At 42.7% G+C, this 20,035-nt stretch overlaps 1 pseudogene; it reads left to right on the forward strand.

Moving 5' to 3' along the window:
- Window positions 1-18,351: 18,351 nt before the first annotated feature.
- The window catches only part of LOC144219919 (3-hydroxyacyl-CoA dehydrogenase type-2-like), a 6,851-nt pseudogene continuing 5,167 nt past the window's right edge, over window positions 18,352-20,035 (forward strand).

Here is a 20,035-nt window from a genome sequence, read left to right on the forward strand (position 1 = left end):
TAGACGGAGGCAAAATGAACCATAAGGACCAGAGGACAGAAATTTCAAAGCCAGCTCCATAGTGAATTCAGTACCATTCAAAAATACTTCTGTGCAGCAAGTTCCCACCAACCCTTCCCATGTCAAATAAATGAAAAGGCAAAGTGTAAAAATAGATCTTCTAGTCCCTGAAACCACAATCCTGAACAATCTAGAGCCTCCTATACTTTCACTTCCTTTGACAGCACTTTCTCTTCAACTTCTGGTTTGTTTCCTTCTGAATTTTGATGCTATTTCGATACCAAGTACTGTCTCCATTTGACAGAGAAGGACAATCCAAGCCATAGAGGGGAAATAGGACTTTGTAAAAGATGTGTAATAGCATTGTTCTCATGCTCAAGTCGGGATGGAGAATAGATTCTTGTGCATATTGGCAGCACATATCTTTTATTCTATCTAGTGTTCAGCTTTATCTAAGGAGGATTTAAAAATAGTGGTCTGTAAATGGCTTCCATACGATAATAACATATAACAAAAAGTGAGGACGAGTCTAGGAGGGAATCAAGGGACCGGCACGGTCTCACAAAAAAGGTATCTTCTGAAACAAGCCTGAAGCACCCACATGTGAAGGAAATGGAAACAGATGCTCAGAGAGGTTAAAACATTGCTCATTTTTATGCAGGTAATAAGTGCTAGCATCAGATTCCTAATACTAGCCTTTCTGATTGGGAAGTCCATGTTTCCCCTGTTAAACCTTGCAGTAGGGGAAGGGCATACATGATCATTCACTTGTCCATTCACAAGCTGTCTGAAACGGACATGACAAATTCTACCAACCTCAGGTGTAATTACGGGGGCTTGATCCCTCACCGGACAGGTCAGTAGGAAGTCACTTCCTTTGGGACTCTCTTCTTCCATGAAATTCCACCAAAACACAAGGCATACATTGTCCAAAAGGGGGGTTCCTTTCAAATTAGGTCTAGAAATGTGCTATACAGTGTAGTGCCCTGTATCTTGCACTGAAAATTTTGTTAAGAGAATAGATCTAATGTTGAGTGTTCTTACCACAAAGAAAAAGGGACACAGGAAACTTCTGGAGGTAATGGATAGGATGATGGTTACATGGGTACATACACATATTTTTAAACTCCTCAAATTTCAAACTTTAAAACATGTGCAGTGTATACCAATTACACTTCAATAAAGCTGTTAAATATAAATTACATCAGAGCAGCCAAGGTAGCAAATCCCAACCTACTACTACTGGCAAGACCTCTTGTCATTCCAAGTTGTTAGAATGGAATACTGGTCTCCACAACAATACTTCCTCACCAGCCGAGCTCCTTACTCAGAGCACTACTATTCTTCAAAGGAAAGTGATCTCACTCCTTCAGGGGCAACATTAGCCAAAAGGATTCCAGGCTGAGGCCAGTGTCCAGTTTCATCACCATGTTCAGCTGCTCCCCTGGGCACTGCACTGTGTCGAGGTGGCTGAATCTGGAAGAGATTCTGACATCACAGTGTGAGCCATCTAGCCCATCTCCAAGGTAATTTAGATCCAGGCCATCAGCTGACCTCCTCCGAACCTTAAGGAGATTTTTATTTGGCGAATATCATTGACTTTCCCTGCAATTATATATTCAGCAGATCCATCGGCTTCATTCCAGTAATTCTCTCTTAACTAGAATCTCAGGGAGAAGGGATAGTTTGTTGTCTCTTCACTTTTAAAAAGCAAGGGATCCTCACACCATCTTATTCCCCTCCTCCTCCGTACAGATCAACTTTGCATACCATTGATCTACACAGTGGCGCTCTTAATAAAGTTATACGTTTCTGCTACACATTATCTCAACACAGTGGTTGTCCTGTTCTCACTATATATTTGCATAATTAAGTGGCCCACTCAAATGGGCCTTCACAAGAGAGTCAGCTTCCTTCGATTAAGGTTTTAAAATAAACAGACACACACCTTCGACTTTGGTACAGATCAATAAACATTTAAATAATATTTATGGAGCATTTGTTCAGTATCAGACTTCAAATACCATGTCCTGGTCTCTGCCTTTCAGAGCTCAGTGCTCAGTAAGTAGATAAATAACTGTAGACCCTTATTGTAAGAAAACACAATTCAATCTACAAAAAAATAGCACACACAATGCCACAGGCACACCGAAAAGAAAGAAATTAGTTTTTAAATTTTTTTTAATGTTTTATTTATTTCTAGGAGAGAGAGAGAGAGAGACAGCATGAGCAGGGGAGGGTCAGAGAGAGAGGGAGTCACAGACTCTGAAACAGGCTCCAGGCTCTGAGCTGGCAGTCAGCACAGAGCCCGACGCGGGGCTCGAACCCACGAACCGCGAGATCATGACCTAAGCGAAAGTCGGACGCTTAACCGACTAAGCCACCCAGGCGCCCCAAGAAATTAGTTTTATATGGGGAAGGTGGGGTGTAGGCAATAGACAGGAGAAGCAACACTTAAACCTAAAGTTGAAGATATTTGATCACGCAGAGAAAATAGGACAAATATTTGCAAAGGCAGGCCAAGTTCATGTCCAATTACGATGGTCGCTTGGATATATCAATGTAGCTAGCCTACACCCCTCAGTTATTTGGTAAAACATTAATCTAGGTGTTGCTGTGAAAGTATTTTGTAGATGTGACTGAAGTCCATAAGTAGCTAACTTTAGGTAAGGGAAATCTTCCTAGATAATATGCATGGGCCTGATTTCATTGGCTGAATGAAGACCAGTGCTGAGGCATCCCTGGGAGGAGGAAAACTTCCACTTACGGACAGAAGATTCAGTTTGTGTCCATAAGTTCCAGTCTGCCCTTCCTGATGGCCTGCCCTGTGGATTTTGGACTAGCCTACCTAGCGCCTGCAATCACATAAGCCGTGTTACAGCTCTTAATATTTATTTCCTACTAGTTTTGGCTGAACTTCAACCAATTCAAATTTTGGTACCTCAAAGTGGAGTGTTTCTGGAACAAACACTTAAAGATACGAAAATGGCTTAGGAATTGGGCAGTGGGCAGAAGCTGGAATAATCTGAAGGAGAATCACAGAAAAAGCCTGCATTGCCTTGACCAGAGTGTTACTAGAAATGTGGATGTTAAACCCTGCTACTGTGGACTCAGAAGGAAATGAAGAGCATGGTACAAAAACATAAATTGCTAAAGCATGCAGAAAGCTACCAAGTATACAAGTAAATAAGGCTTCGCAAAGCAGGGCAGAGTTTTTGCCAATACCAAATATCTTAGTTAGTTTGGGCTGCTGTTTTTAAAATACCATAGACTGGGATGGGGGGGAGGAAGGGGGGCTTGCAACAGAAACTTATTCTTCACAATTCTGAAGACTACAAGTCCAAGGTGCCAGCCCATTTAGTTTGTGGTGACGGCCCTCTTCCTGAGAGCAGGCAGATGCCTTTTAGCCATAACTTCACACTGAAAAATGAGATCATCTCCCTTTTGTCTCTTATAAGGGCACTAATCCCATTCATTAGGGCCCCACTCTCATGAGCTAATTATCTCCCAAAGCCCCCATCTCCAAATACCATCACATTTGGGGATTAGACTTCAACATATGAATTCTGAAGGAACACAAACATTTAGTCCATAACACCAAGATATTAAGGGGTCCAAAACTGGAGCTCAGTGCCTACTTTGAAGGAAATCCCTAGTGAATATCCCAGCTTTCAGTCTGTAATCCCCAAGGGGCTATACCTAGAAGTGGGGGCTCTCATATACAGCCATATGAATATTGTAACCAAGAATAAAATGAGACCCATTCATGAATGAATGGTGATGATTCAAAGCTACCCAGGGTGCCTCTGAGAGAACAGGATGAACCATTCCCACAGGAAGAGAGCATCTTCATGAGCCCCTACAACTTTTCACAGACAATGCCAGGACTTCAATAAAAAAAATAACAAATACACCAAAACAAGACGAATATTAAAAAAATAGAGAAATAGATCCATCGACGACCATTTTCTAATGCTGCATAACAAACCATCACACACCCTGAGAGTCCAAATAACACTCATTTATTATCTCACAGTTTCTAAAGGTCTAGTCCATGAACAGCATTGCTGGATTCTCTGCTCAGAGGCTCACAAGGTCAAAGACAGTGAGGCTGCATCCTTAGCTGGTGCTAAGGATCCTCTTCCAAGCTCAGTCAGATTTCTGGAAGAATTGAAGGCCCCATTGTCCTGGCTGCTCAGCTCTTAGAACCCACTCTCAGGTCTTTGCCACGTGACCATCTCACAAACTGGAAGCACATGTCTTCAAAACCAGAAGAGTCTCTCTTCAGTCAGCTAGGAAGAAGTCTTATTACAGAAATGGCGACCTCATCACACTTGTTACACAGTATAACCTACCTAATCAGAGAGTGATATCCCACCAAATTTATAGGTGCCACCCACCTCCAAAAGGGAGGGGATTATAGTGGGGGAGGGGTGGAACTAAGGGTCCATCTTACAATTCTGCTTGCCACATGAAGCAAATATTGTTTTTAACTATAATTAATATGTAAAATAAAATGGATAACAAAATGGACAATTCACCAAAGAAATTAAACCAATAAAAAATTCAAATAGAGGGGTACCTGGGTGGCTCAGTCGGGTAAGTGTCTGACTTCAGCTCAGGTCATGATCTCACGGTCCGTGAGTTCGAGTCCCGCATCAGGCTCTGTGCTCACAGCTCAGAGCTTGGAGCCTGCTTCAGCTTCTGTGTCTCCTTCTCTCTCTGCCCCTCTCCCACTTGTGCTTTGTCCCTCTGTCACAAAAATAAACATTTAAAAAAAATTAATACTTATAAAAAATTCAAATAGAAAATTTTAAACTGAAAAATACAATAACTGAACTTACAAACTCAGTAAGTAGGCTTAGGAGCAAATGAGGTGTAGCAGAAGAAAGGATTAATCAAATGGAAGATATATCAACAGAAAATATACTGGCTGAAGCAGGAGGCGTAAAAAATATGGAAAATACAGACAGAGGAAGACAAGATAGATCTATAGATCAATCAATAGGCCATACTGGCACATGTTGAGAGCTCAGGAAAGGAGGAGAGGGTCCAGGAGAAAGAGGCTCACTATGCACAGCCCTATCCCCAACTCCTACTGATCTAACTCGAGGTTCTGGAAAAAAGAATTTTACTAATTGGTTGAAGACTGAGAAACCCTCAAAAAATAGTTTACTTAGAATATGGAAGCTTCAATGACATATCTTCATGGATTTTAAATTAATAAACAAAAACTGAAGCTTTGAAAAAAATCAATAGACCATATATCTACATATATTTTATGTATTTCTATGTAGGTGATATATATGAATAGGCTGTAACGTTCTAATCTCATGTAATTGAAGTCCCAGAAGATGAAAGACATAGAAAAATGACTTAAATAGAAAAAAAATTGGTGACAATTTTACAAAACAAATAAGGATTAAGCAATCCAAGGAGGATAAGTACAAAGGAAATCACACCTAAGAATTTCATAGTCAAATGCTCTTGCTCTCTCTCAAAATAAATAAACTTTAAGAAGAAAAAATTAAACACAGAATGAGTGGATCAAATAGAAAATAAGATTTAAAAGTACAAATACATCAATAATTGCATTTAATGCCAATGGACTAAATTCTTTAATTGAAAGATCCACTCTGTCTGACCAGGAAAAAAACCTATATGTTGTTTATGTGTGATATACCTTAAACATAGGGACACAGAAATATTAAAACTCGAAGGATTTAAAAAAGATGAACCATGCAAAAACTCACCAAAAGAACTCTGGTGTAGCTATACTAACATCATCTCATATAGAGTCTAAGTAAGCAAAGGAGTGCTATTAGAGGTGAAGAGACACACTTTATGATACAAAGTCAACTTGCCAGACGTATGATAATTCTAAATTTACACACACCTAATAACATAACATCAACTGTACACACTTCACAGGAAAAGGACAGACAGAAACATAATCATAATGGGAGGTGGATGTGCCATAGGACGCCCCTCCAAGCTGAGGCCAGTCTCCTGGGCTATAACCCCCCGTCCCTCTGCACAGAGGTAACTACAGGACTCACTGCTCCCCAGCCATACATACTGGTTTTTAACCTTTCTTGGCTTTTAAATGCTGTGACTTCTTCTCCTTGTAGGCATATCCTTATCCTACATAATCTGTAAGGTCCAGTTCAAATATCACCTCCTCCATGAAGCCTTTCCAGAGTCCCCTAAATAAGAATATGTAATCCCTCCCGAACTCAGATATATGTTCAAGGCCCTTGGCATTTTCTACCTTAAATTCTAATTATTTCTGCACATGTCTTAATGTCTTTTATTAAGGTAGGGCTTCCATAGGCTTCAACTTTGCATGGACTATGCCTGACAGAACACGGTCCAAACCTTAAGAGGAGCTCAATCTGTGTCTGTTAAATAAATGAATGATTCTCCCACTCACCTTTCTCCTAAAAGTGTCAGCCAACTCCGAAATATGGGGGAGAGAGAACATTTAAAATATGGTTTTGGAGACAATGAAACTCATTTCAGATGAGAGTTCCTCAAGCCAAAAGCATTTAGAACTTCTGCAGTTGACTGTACTCTTCAAAGGGGGGCTCCCTGGACGCTGTGACAGAATTCCAGACACACAAACCCTGCCTTGCCAAGCTCATCTGCTCTGGCTAAAGCAGACATCACTGCCTGGGGCTGATGACTCTTACTGTCTTATTGTATATTCAAATATTTAATTAAATTAGTTGCTGGGTTTCTATTTCCCGCACCCTTGGTTTTCCACCTTTTCTCTAAGACGGTGAGGCCAGGTGAAAGACAGAGACACGGGAAGGACATGACTTAGCAACCCCGCACTTCTAAAAGAGCTGCTTGCCTTTGAGGACATGCACTAATGTCTCAAATTCACTGCTCCGTCATTTGTTTAACGGGGAAATAATAACATTACTTATTGAAGAAGGTCATTGTAAGAATCAGATGAGAAAATATAGGTGAGGCCACCCAGAAACAACTGTAAAGAAAGCTTGGCCCCTTCCCCACCTCTGAGGAGGCCATTTCTCTTGTTTAGAAAACACGCTGGAGGGAGAGGGGAGATCACAAAGCTACACCCATCTTCTCCTTGGAAAAGAGGAGAGATTCACCCTGGCTGGCATTTCCAGAAGACTGGCAGCCATTCTGAGGATTGTGCACTGGATGAAACTGGATTTCCAATAAACCACTCCACACCAGGGCATCGCCCAGCCAGAGGGGCTGCCTCCTGTCCAAAACTGAGCAGAGTTTGCCATCTAGAGGACAGCCATGGCCAGGCAGGCACAAAACTCCCTTCAGCGCCAATAATAAGAGCTGAAGCTTGGTTCCTCCATTGACAAACATGTACTGAGGCTCTGCTGTGAACCACAGGCTACAGCACAGGGCACGCAGAGAGCCCACAATTTAGTGGGGAGTTCACATTCTAGAAGAATCTCAGCGTCAAAGTGAGACCTGGTTCCTGGCAGGAGAAAGGGTCCTTCCTCTCAGAGTATAGAATGGATTTGCTCCCTGATGGGTCACACGGCCAGTAAGCAGAGGGGCTGAGTTGAGTCCCGCACAGATGATTTGGGTTCCAAATTCTGGCCCTCAACCATGACTGCGTTGGGCATCAGAAGGCTCATCTCTCATTTTACAGCCAAGGAAACCTGGGCCACACAGCTGGAAAGTAGCAGAGCTGAACTGTGAAACCACTCATACAAAGTCTGTGCTCCTTCTAGGACACCAGGAGATTGACCTATGCCTCAAGCAGCCAGACACTAGGGCGGTGTAGACAGAGGGTTGTATATGGAGTTTTCCAGACCGAATGGTCTTCAAGGGCAGGTATGCAGAAGCCAGTTGTTTTTACATCTTGTTGAGGCCCTCACTTCCAACGATGGAATAAATGAGGAACCTTGGCCTCTGGCCTAGATTCACATATCTCTTCTCACCCTATAAATCTGGTCCATTTGGAGAAAGTCTCCTTGACTTTCAAGGGCGTTCCTTCAGTTACCGGGAATGTCTCTACATTTGGAATTGTGCTTATAGTCCAGAAATCCCTTTGCTTATGAAAGGTGGCAATGAGGCTCCATACAAGTCAGGACATTTAAACTGGAAAGGAAATCTCTTTTCCAGAAGCTAGAATGTGCTCCAGGATACTAAATATTTCACCAACATTATATCCTTTTCAGACTCATATTATAGCTCTTCATTGCATTTGCAGCCAGTTTGGGTTCATCCACAGAGCCATTAAATAAACATGCGTTCTGCACCTACTATGAGCCAAGTACTAAGCTAAGCAGAGCACGGAGGGTTCAGTGATGAACACAGCAGCCACCGAAACTACCCTCACCGAGCTTGCTTATCATTATCCAGATAATCAGGCCATGTCTATGATGAATGCATAAAAAGGAAAAAGATGGCGTCTCTGAGTAAATGTCAAGGACTCATTGACTACAGAATGAAATCGGATTTGTGATAAGCTCACTCCCTGTATACTCACAGCTCTCTAGACGCACCTTTCTCAGCATCTCAGCTGTCATTATTTTTCATTTGCATTTTGGTTTTTGTTACAGTTTATACTCATCTGTGTCTCCTGCAAGACTCTTGGCTTCTTGAGGTCAGCAAATATTTCTACCAAACAGTAGATGCTGGCCGACTTATTTCAATGAATAAAGACTCAAAATGACTCAGTCAGTTAATTTTCATATTACTGATAAAACCACACCTCTAAAGTTTTTCATTTGAAATGCATGAGACTAGAGATACAGTTACCGACGATCGACAAAAATATTAGAGTTATGCCTTTTTCTATCCAAGTAGATCACTGCAGGCCACTCACTATGTATTACCCAAGCAATCTGTCAGACATAAGGCTGGATATGGATGAGCATTTATATAATGAGACATAAGATGCTTGAGGATTCTCAGAGAGGATCATGCCTAATACTAGCAGGAACAGTTAGAGTCATGGAAATAGGAATAACGAAGCTCATCTTTGCTGAAGCCAGATTAACCTGAAATTCCACTATAATTACCGGGAAGCACTACCATGGTGGAGCCCTCTGTCCCAGGAATGGAGACAGATGAGAGGTGTGTCGAAAGACTGTGTCATAAGTGAGGAGACACTTGCCAGAATACACACAGTTTCTGTAAATGTAAACATACAATATTGGGAAGTAGTTTTTAGTAATCCCCAACCTGGTGTTCAATGAAGCCACGGTATCTCCAAGTGGCATTGTACCCTTCCAACCCTTTACTCACTCTTTAAGATTTGGGTCAGATCACACGTTGACTTGACAGCGTTCCCCAATCTTTAGAAAGTCAGCCCCTGAGTGCATTATAAACACCTCTAGTCATAGGTTTTTATTAAGAAAAGCCAGTTAGTTGGGGCACCTGGGTGGCTTAGTCGGTTAAGCGTCCGACTTTTGCTTGGGTCATGATCTCNGCCAGTTAGTGTAAGAGAAGCTACAATTTCGTGAGCGTCGATCCACGCACCCAAAACCGAGCTAGGCACTCTCTCCTAGAATGATCTCATAAGCATAAAAATATGACATGGCAAGCATTATTGACTCCATTTTATACCAAAGAAAAATTATGTTGAGAGACGCTAGGTCACTTGTCTGGGAGTGGCCAGATATGAAGAATAGAACTGGGACCTTAATCCAGGTCCCGTCCTGCAAAAGCCCACTTTCCTGCCCTTGTACCAATGCTTCTCAAAATGCTGTGTATGAACTACACATATCATTTGTTTTATCTTTATTTTATTTTTATGTTTTATCTCCCATTAGTGGAAAGTAACACTGGTTGTCAAATTATGGTAAGTATGTAAAGTTTCCTATTTAGATTATTTTTTGGATGAGAGATTTAAAGAAATCTGTTATCTGACAGATACAGCAGGTTTGAGGACAGACAACACCATAATCATGACACACAAATGACTAACATCTGGGGATTCCCTGCTTCCCCTATTTGTCATTACTTCTTGGTCTCTTTAGCTCTGGACTAGAGTCTCTCAACTCAGTGCACAGTAGAATCACCTAATATTAATGCCTAAGTCCCTTTCTAACCCAATGAAATAAGACTCTCTGCGAATGAAGCCTAAACATTTTTTTCCCCAAAAGCTTCCCAGATACTTCTAGTGGCAATTGGGGTTAAAAAGCCTGGGCCACACCCAGGGCACAACACACTGCCTGAAATGCATCAGGAGATCAACAATGATTATTCAGTGAAGGAGTTATGTTGTCCTGGACTCCGCCAAGCCCAGGGCCCTGAAATGCACTGCTGGGGCCATATTTCAGATCATATGTTCTGGCATGTTTATTGAGCACATAATGTGATGCTGGGGAAGAAACAAAAAAGGCCTCTGTATGGACAATCAATCTGTTCTGGAGTGAGACTCTGTTATGACCAAACCAACATTAGATAATTCCCATGACCATTAGTGTGTTGACTTTGTGTTTGTTTTTACTGAAGGATATGAGGCAATGTAACCCAACTATGAGCAAAAGGCAGCCATGTTATGAAGGAATAAGCTGCAGATGTGGAAGTTGGTCCCAGAAGAAATGCTTTCTCATCATGTACCTTGTGCTCTTGTACCCTCTCAGTGCTTCTACTCACCATCGTAAGTGGCGCTAATAATTAATGCCCATCTCCCACATAAGGATCAGTCTGGTGGAGTGAAAAGGGATATATTTTAGGAACAGACCAACCCCAAATTAAATCACCTATCCATCACCTACTCTCCAAGAGCACTTGCTTCTTCATATTATGATGAAAATAATAATATTTATTTTGTAGAACCAGGGTCACTATATGGAAACCTCCCCAAGAGTGCCTGGCAGATAGTAAGTACTCCAGAAAGATGGAAATATGACTTTTCCATGGCTGGAGAAAGGAAGGAATGGGGAGCTATAGGAAGGCTATGCAAGATTATTATGACTACCAGAGGTATATATTCCCCCCTCCGCCCCCGTATAAGTAAACAGCATTTTTCCCACCCTTGAAGAGAAAATTTAGCTTTTGTTCCTTTCCAAAATAAAGACTGACTCAAAAAGAAGATGCTTCATGGCTTAGAAATGCATGTCCCTTTACTGAGTCAACCTATAGCTTTAGATAACAAATGACCTTTGACAATAATCCTATCATTATTTTAACATTAGTTGGAAAGGATATAAGTGCTGAAAATTAAAGCAATGTGGTTTTGTTTGTGTTTGGAAAACAAAGGCTGAGAAAGAACTACTTTGTAGGGTGAAATCTTGGCTTTAAAATATGCCCTGAAGGACTAACTAAAAATGGCTCCATGGACCCTTATTATACTAAGTACTCAAGGTATCTCTAACAGGGAAGCGGTCTTTCCAATTCCTTCAAATAGCCAGGGTTAAACCTCAGGACTATTTTCTCATTATCCACACAAAAAGGAAATTCTCTCTTCTATTTACTGAGCAAATACTTATTGAGCTCCTCCTGGGTGCAGTGTACCATTTCCATCAAAAATTTTTTAACTCACCATACGGAAGCTACTATCCCAAGAATCTCCTCCTCTAATCCTCTTAGTTTAACCACGTGGCAATCTATTTATATCAAGATACAACATCATTGTTACCACGACCACCGCAAGCATTTACTATGCAAAGTCGGCTAAATGCTTTGTAGGCACTATTTCAAAGCATCATGCTCTCATCAACCATAATAATTACATACTCTTGATACCCAATTTATAGAGGAAGAAGCCAAAGCTTAGAAACAAGGGCCCTGATCAAAGTCACATAGCATGTAAGTGTTAGAGGTAGTGCTAGAAATCCTGTCTAGTTTTGCTTGAAACCAAAGCCTGCTCCTAGTCCAGGAGAACTTGGGGACCATAGCAGTCAATGCTAGGATTAAGCTAATTATAGCACATATAGTGGCAGAGCAATGACCAATCAAGGATTTACTGACTGATTTTATTTGGACATTTGGCTTATTAATTTGGCCTTTTTGGCATAGACATCTTTCCACAAAGGTCCTTCCCTTTCTTCATCTCAAATACCACAATTTATAGGGACCATCAATGGAAGACTCCCTAAAGATCATCTAATCTGAGGCCTCATCTCAGCATGAGGTCCAGACAGGGGAACTGATTTGCTTAAGGTCACATAGGAAGTCATCAATACGGCTGTGACCGGGACTCGGGGCTCCTGATTCCTATATCAGTACTTTTTCTAAGACATTCTACACCAACAATGCTGTTTCCATCCCACACCTGATGCATAGGGTCAGCTTAGCTGGTTGGTTATAATAAATAATGTAAAATAAAATATTAAAAATTTACATGATTGGCCCTGGATGAACTCACATGGAAAAAAAGAGGGAAAAAGACATTTCTAGGAAACATCTAGAACAAAGGCAGAATCATGAAAGTACAGCTTAATGTGTTCAAAAAAGGGAATCCATCTGGTATACATAGCAAAGGAAGTAAAAAGATAGAATAAATTATTCCTTCCCTCAAACTTCTTGTAGGGCTTTGGAAACACAATGGTGACCATGATATGGTCCAATCTGGAGGAAATTTATAACCTAGTTGCTCAAACAAGAAAACAGGGAATTATAATACTACATGATAAATGCCATGAAAGGAGTAAGGCCAAATACTGCAGAGGCATAGAGGAGGAGCTCATAATCCACACTTAGCAAGGTTTCTTGGAAGAAGTAGAAGCTAAGCAGGGTCCTGAAGATGAATAAGCTAGTGGAAGACAGCTCAATAGAACCATTCAAGACAGAAGAATCAAATTAAAGGTGTAGCAATTAAAGAGAACAAGGCTCGTCTTGAGTACAGTCCAGAGTTCAATATGGTAAATCCCAAAGAATGAAAAGGTGACTGGAAAAAGTAATGCTGAGCGATAGACACAGACCAGGTGGTGCTGGATGTTACAGATTGTGCTGATCACTCGAAGCATTATCCTCAAGGAGAAACAACCACTGAGAATGGTTAAGCAACTGAACAGCATGATAAAATGCACACTTTGCACACATCAACAGGACTGCTGACTGGAAGCCAGAGTGGAAAATGACTAGACAATAAGCAGGGAAGCCAGTCAGCTAGCTACGGCAGTGTTCTAAGAAGTAAATGACAAGGGCATGAACCAGGAGTTTGAGAGAAGTGGACGAAGTCAAGCAATATGAAAAAGTGCAATCAGCAACGTCTTGAGAGTTGCTAGGTACTGAGAGGGAGAAGTCAGGAAGAACTCTCAACTTCCCACTGGGGCTGTCGGTGGCATAATGTGGTGCTTGCCAAGACAGTACCTTCTCAGTACCCCGTACATGTTGCTGGGAGTGTAAGGGCTTGAAGTTTATAAGAGGTGTCTTTGTTGTACTGCTTGAATGATCTCTAAAGGAAAATAATGTCTTTGACAATTTCACTGCACATGATATCTGAGCCTAACTGAAGGACTCAATTGAGTATCTAAAAATAGGTAGTTACACCAGTAATTTTAGAGGTGGGGGGTGGGAATAGATCTGGCCAAGTTTGTATTTTGTCATATGATTTGACCTCCAGACCCAAATACAAATCAAGACAGATTCTAATGCTGTTTGATCTTAATCGAGAATGGGAAGAGCAGAGAAAGTGGAAAAGCAAAGCACTAGCAGTATTTTAGCAGGAATCATTAGATACTTGGACACCTTACACAAAACACAATCCTGATGAGTGAATCATGAATTAATAAATCCTGAGAGTAAGGACTTCCCCTGCCACAATGTCAAATCAGTTTAAACTTCATGCAGAACGTGTCTGGCTACAAGAGCTCTGGCTTTTGCCAAACCTCACAGAATGTGTTGGAGCCATTTAACAGACCTCTGCATTCCTATAGGTCTTTCTTCCCTAAGCTCTGTCCCCTCTAATGTTGTGTTTCTCTAGGGATGATAGGTCTTGGGGCCTTGGGATCGATTCAATATATGCCAGGACTTGGATACATTTAAAACAAATTAGAATCTATGTGTTGTTTTCAATTAAAGGCTACGTAAGGCAAAGGAATACCAGCTCAGCCACCAAAAATTTGGGTCTGGGGCAGCTTCTTCAGCCTCCTTGACAAGCCGAGTGTGTTGTGGTGAGCCTGGCTCCTGTCAAAAGCAATGAGAGAGACAGCAAGGGACACTGGGAAAATTGGGCTTGGCACCAACCTGAGCCACTGAATATTTAAACGCATGGCGTGTGACGTGTGGTTTGAACATCATGGTCTGGGAAGCAATGAGAATTCTGGGTAGGATTTGGGTAATTGTAAGAAACGACTGAAAAGATCAACCTCAAGGCACAAATGAACAATGGGACGAACAATGATGATCAGATTGAAGGTAGGAATGAGTAAAGAATACATAAGTCCTTGGTAGACTTTTACTCTATTTTTGAAAAACCCCCTCACGAGTGGCCTGCTCACCAAATGCATTCATTAATTCAATAAATACTTACCAAGCCTGAACTCTGTGTATGTTTGGAAGTACTACGAGGTCTATCAAAAACTTTGATATGAAGAGAAGACTGGGTAAAGACAGTGAACCGAAAACTCTAATACTGGGGAAAAGTCAAAAATGTCCTAAAAATAATTATTTTGAAGGTCATTACTGAGTAAAGATCATGGGGTTGGGGAGGCCTAGTATATCTGACTTGGGTCTCAGCTCTGCTATTTACATATGTGACCTTAGATGTTATTATAAAGGCTGGCATGCAGCTCCTGGCACACTGCAGATAACCAGTAAATAGTTGATAAATAAATGGAGCATGAGTGGGCCACACAATGTGCTGCCACACAATGTGCTGGTGGTACAAGCATTCCCTCATGAGTTGCAAACACCCTGTGTAGTAGGTACTACTACTGTCCCTATCTCGTAAATAAAAAAAAATAAAATAAAAAAATAAAAAACCCTGAGGTTAAGAGAGTTTGTATAACCTGCACAGGGTCACACAGCTAGTGAGTAGGGAAGCTAGAACTCAAACCCAATCTGTCTCATACTAAAAACAGGATGTCAGATCTATGCCTTAGAATAAATTATTCCTACATGGGATATAGACAGACAAAATAATCCTAGGGGGAAATCATTCTGATGGAATGGAGGAAGATCAAGGTGATCTTGGTAGGACAAAGGGAAGCTTTCCAAGTTGGAGAGAAACAGAAGAGGGGACTCTGGGCCAGGCTGTGAGGTGGGACCTGCTCAGGAAGCAGTGAGTATGCCTTGAACCAAACAAAGGATGATGTACAGGCAGCAGCAAGCTGGGTCAGAAAGCCCCAGTTACCAACTACTGTCATGTTTGGTATCTGCCTACCAAGAGAGAACAGAGATAACCATATGGAGGCCAACTGAAGCTACTGGACATGCAGGTGTGTCTTCTGGGATATGGAGCTATAGTATGGAAGAAACTTGGTCAAGAACATTCTAGTAACACAGGGATCAGCAAACTATGACCAGTCGGCCAAATATGGCTTGCTACCTCTTTTCATAAATGAAGTTTTATCAAAACACAAGTATGTTCACTCACTTACATATTGTCTATGGCTACTTTCACACAACAAAGGAAGAGTTAAGTAGAAGTGATAGAGACCCCATGGCCTGAAAAGCCTAAACTACTACCCAACCCTTTACAGAAGAGCTACGTTAACTCTGGTGGTAAGGTTATGAGACATGACAAACATGACTGAGCAAGTGTCTGATAATACGGTAAAGCCGGTAGATAATCAAGTTCTGCCTGATTCACCATTGGGCTCACCAGCCTCTACCCAACTGGGCTGATTTGCACAAAGTGGCCAGTTGTGAGGACCCTCTAAGGTGGCTTTATGATGAAGAGAAAGGAAGTCACTATTCTTTAGCAGGACCAAACAAGGAGCTCTCATGCCTGTTCTCACACTGAATCCTCCCTGCAACTCAGGAAACATAGTGTCCCTCACAGCGAGGAAGCCATAGAGGCAGAATGCCCAGACCCTATCATAAGGCAAGTCCAATCAAGCTCAGGGTAAAAGTATTAAAGAATTTCCAGACCCAGATGATACTCTCCTCTCTTCCTCTAGTTGAAGGGCAGGACCTTGTAGGAAAGGAGCATTTGGAAGTGCGGACCTGCCATCAAAATGATATTGACAATCGGGCTGTGACATGTCACCATGTCCCAAGATTGGGTACCCTGCAAGGCGAGGTCACCATCTCACCAGCACCAGGGACAACAGCTTCATGGGCAGCAAGGAAGCCTAATGAAGACTTCCAACCAAATTTTCAAAGGAAGAGAGGAAAATGATGCAATCCAACCGAAACCTGGATATCACTGAGGGACAAGGGGAAAAAGAAACAAAACAAAGGAGGAAAGGAGGCCAGCAGCACTGTCCAGAGGAAACAAGAAGGGCAATACTACAAACAATCCTAAAGACTCCAACTGTCCCCATACCAGCCAAAATACTGGACAGAAGTGTAAAACTGGTTTAATCCAACAGTTTGTGTCAGTTGTGCTACTATGTGAGCTGTGGGCAAAGAGAAAAACCGTGATACAGATGTTTCCATTGGTAAGAGCTGTGACTCAGAGCCAGACTTGCATTCGTATCCATTTACTATTCCTAGCAGGGTAATTTGGGCAAGTGACTTAACTTCTCTGAGCTTCAGTTGCCTCAAATGTTTAAAAAAAAAAAAAAAAAAAGGGGTGTCTCATTGAGCCACTGTGATGATTAATTTTTTAGAGTCCAAAGTTTTCAGTACCTAATAAAATGCTCAGTAAATGTTGGACATATTATACCACTGAGAACATCACAAAGTATGATGGAAACAGGTCGGGGACAACTCAGGGAAGAAGTGGATGTTTTAGCTCTGTCTCAAAGCGCTGAAGAAGTGTGTGAGGTGAACGCTCGCCTGGATGAGCAGAGTATAAAACTGGTGGAAGCGGCTAGAGGTGAGGGTGGGAAGGTTGGCTGGTGTCGTTTCCTCCAGCGCTGCCCCCGCCACTCATTCTCCCTTCTAACCTAAGTACAACCCCAATCCTGCAGCTAGCTCTGCTTCAACCCTGTTGATGACTCAATTTGGATTCAGGGTAACATCCAAACTCCTTAGCACACAGCATACAATTAATGTGCTCACTCAATGTGCATTTATTTACCACCTACTATATGTCAGGTACTATTCCTGTAGGCATAATACATGGGCTTTGACCATGAGAATTCACAGACCAGTGGGAAAAAAAGATGCATGTCAACACGCTCAGCACAAGTAATCAGAGCTCTGATGAGTGTGTGCCCCCAACCCTGTGGTGGGGGAAAGGGCTCACCTCCTTTAGCTTGGTGACGCCAAGGAAAGCAGTCAGGACAGGATTAAGGGGACTTTTGGCAACTAAGTAGGAAACAGGAAAACATCCTGAAGGCAGGGAATAGCACGTTGAAAAGCATGGAGGCAAAACAAACTGGCCTTTTGATGGTATCCTTATGAATGCATCACTGCTAGGGCACCTGGGTGGCTCAGTTGGTTAAGCGTCCGCCTCTTGATTTCAGCTTAGGTCATGATCTCACGGTTCATGAGTTCGAGCCCCACATCCAGCTCTACTGCTGACAGTGGGAAGCCTGCTTGGGATTCTGTGTCTCTCTCTGTCTCTGTGTCTGTCTCTCTGTCTGTCTCTACCTCTCTCTCTCTCTCTGCCCCTCCCCCACACGTGCTGTCTCTGTCTCTCTCAAAATAAACTCTGGGGGAAAAAAGTGCAACATTGTTGGAGTTTAGAGAAGAGCAAGTGTGGAGCTGCAGGAGATGAGGGGAATAAGTAGGCAGACGTGATCAGTGACCGTGGGTATCGTGCTAAGGAGCCCGCTCTTGACCCCATGAGTAACAGGGGACGCATGGACGGTGCTGCACAAGACAGACTGCACAGGGAGAAGAGAGGCTAGGAAGCCATTGAGGGGCTCCTGCAATAACCTCGGCTCTGCGGGACGAACGAATGAACACACCGATAGATGAATGATCATAGAGATGAGTGGCTCCAGTAACTTCTGCTCGTGTTTCCACTCACATGAGAAAGGGAAGTGGCTTTCATTCCTTTTCAACTGCTGTGCCCTCCCCCGCCCCCACATTCATGAATGGTTTCTCTTTTGCACGCATGTGTCTCTCTTCCTCAAATACTGGGATCTCAGAGAGCTGCAGCCTGCACCTCTTGTATTGTGCCGGTTATATTTAAACAATTCACTCTTGAGAGCCAAGTACCCAAACCTATTAAATCAGAATCCCCAGGAGTCCCAGGCAGAGAATAGAAATAAACAGTCCAGGTATAGCCTGAACCAAAATAGCTATCAATTAGAGCTACTCTGAGATTGTTCTGACTGCAGAAGAGGAAAATTAAGGATGCTGAGAGCAGGCAAAGACCTGGATGGCAGGCACAAGATGGCCAGCCTCCTTAGAGGCTGACACCGCGCCAGATGGGTCACAGGATTTGGAGGCCAGTGCTAGTGTCCTCTGGCTCCTGACAACTAGTGTGGAAACACGAATTATGGGCATGCCATGTGGACAGTAGATACAAAGAGGAGTAAGACACAATCCAAATCCTCAAGAAGCCCGCAGCTCAGAGAAGCGAGGCAGGAAGCTGCCTGAACCCCCTGCAGTGTAACAACTGCTAAGACGTGACAAATGTCTCACCTGCTTCAGTCCTACCGGCAAGGACAGAAAGCCTTGACGTAGGAAGGAATAGTCGAGCAGGGTCCAGAAGGGTAAAGCTTTCTAAAAATCAAGGAGACAGTTCACACAAAGGCAGAGATGTGAGAGAGTGAGGAAGGCTCACAAAACATGAGAAAGAACTTGGTCAAATCTGAACATTTGAAGCTGAAAACCCATTCCAGGTCCCTTTGTCTCCCTCTCTCGCATTCAGGGCAAAGGCCTCTGGAGGCAGCTTTCTAACCTTGACCTCAGAAAGGCCAGGGGACAAACACTGTCTTCAGGCAGAAGAGAGCTACAAGTGGGGTCACAGTTAATCAGCATAGCAGAAAACCTATGATCCAGCCATTGTTAAAAAATGAAAGCAATTCGACATGGTCCATCTATAGGGCACTTCCTAAAATACACGTCTGAGGTTGTGAATTTGGACCGTGGCACATAAACTCCAGGGAAAGCTGAATTCCTTTCCCAAGCCTGCCAGTTACTTAGCCACGTGACCCTAGGAAGGCAAGAAACTCCCTGAGCCTCGGTTTCCCAATCCATAAAAGGGGACGAGTATGTGTGTGATACCTCCCACTCTACAGAGTCATTGCAGGAAGTGGCTAGGCCTATGTAAGGTGACTTGGCATGGAGCCTGACACCCAGCAGACAATGAGCAAATGTCAGCTCCCTTACACTCCGCCCCAACCTCTTAAGTCCCAGATTGAGTTCAACGCACACATCTCACACACAATACGGTCCTGGTTAGAATGCCCATCCACTTCACTTAGCCCACTAGGTCGACCAAAAGATGGCGAGAGAAGGACAATAACAGCATTAATTCTGAGCCAAATACTTTGCTCCTATTTCCTCATTTAATTTTCACAACAGCCCAGTGGGGTAGCTGAAGCCTATGCATCCCCATCTTACAGTTGAGAAATTCCGGAGCTCGGAGAGCAGAGGTGAGACCCCAGGCTACCCAGCTAGTTAACTGGCAGAGCCAACGATGGACTCCAGATCTAACCCAGATCTGCATCCACTCAGACGCTCCAAAGACGGCAACTCTGGACATGACCATGAGGCAACCTCAGGCACCTTTTCACGGCAAACTGTACCTGGATGGAGTATGACAGCTCTCACATGCCCAAGAGCAGACTGGCCGCTGACCCTACTCAGCGACACCTGCCGGTGTTTCCTGGGCATCAGATGATCCATCCATATGACTTGCTCCACTCAAGGCGGTACTTCTGCAACTTTGTGATTAACGATAAATTACAAGAATAATTCTCATAATATGGAAGGCAGTATTTATGAGAAAGTTCCCGGGACAATAACTGGTAGGCTTTCTTAATTCTTTAATAAGAACAAAGGATAATAAATTCAAAGAGTGGGCTCTGGGACGATTAAAAGTGAACAAAATGTCCTGTTTCTCAGTATC

This window comes from Crocuta crocuta, unplaced genomic scaffold (genome assembly GCF_008692635.1).
Source record: "Crocuta crocuta isolate KB4526 unplaced genomic scaffold, BGI_CrCroc_1.0 scaffold119, whole genome shotgun sequence".
Lineage (NCBI taxonomy): Eukaryota > Metazoa > Chordata > Mammalia > Carnivora > Hyaenidae > Crocuta > Crocuta crocuta.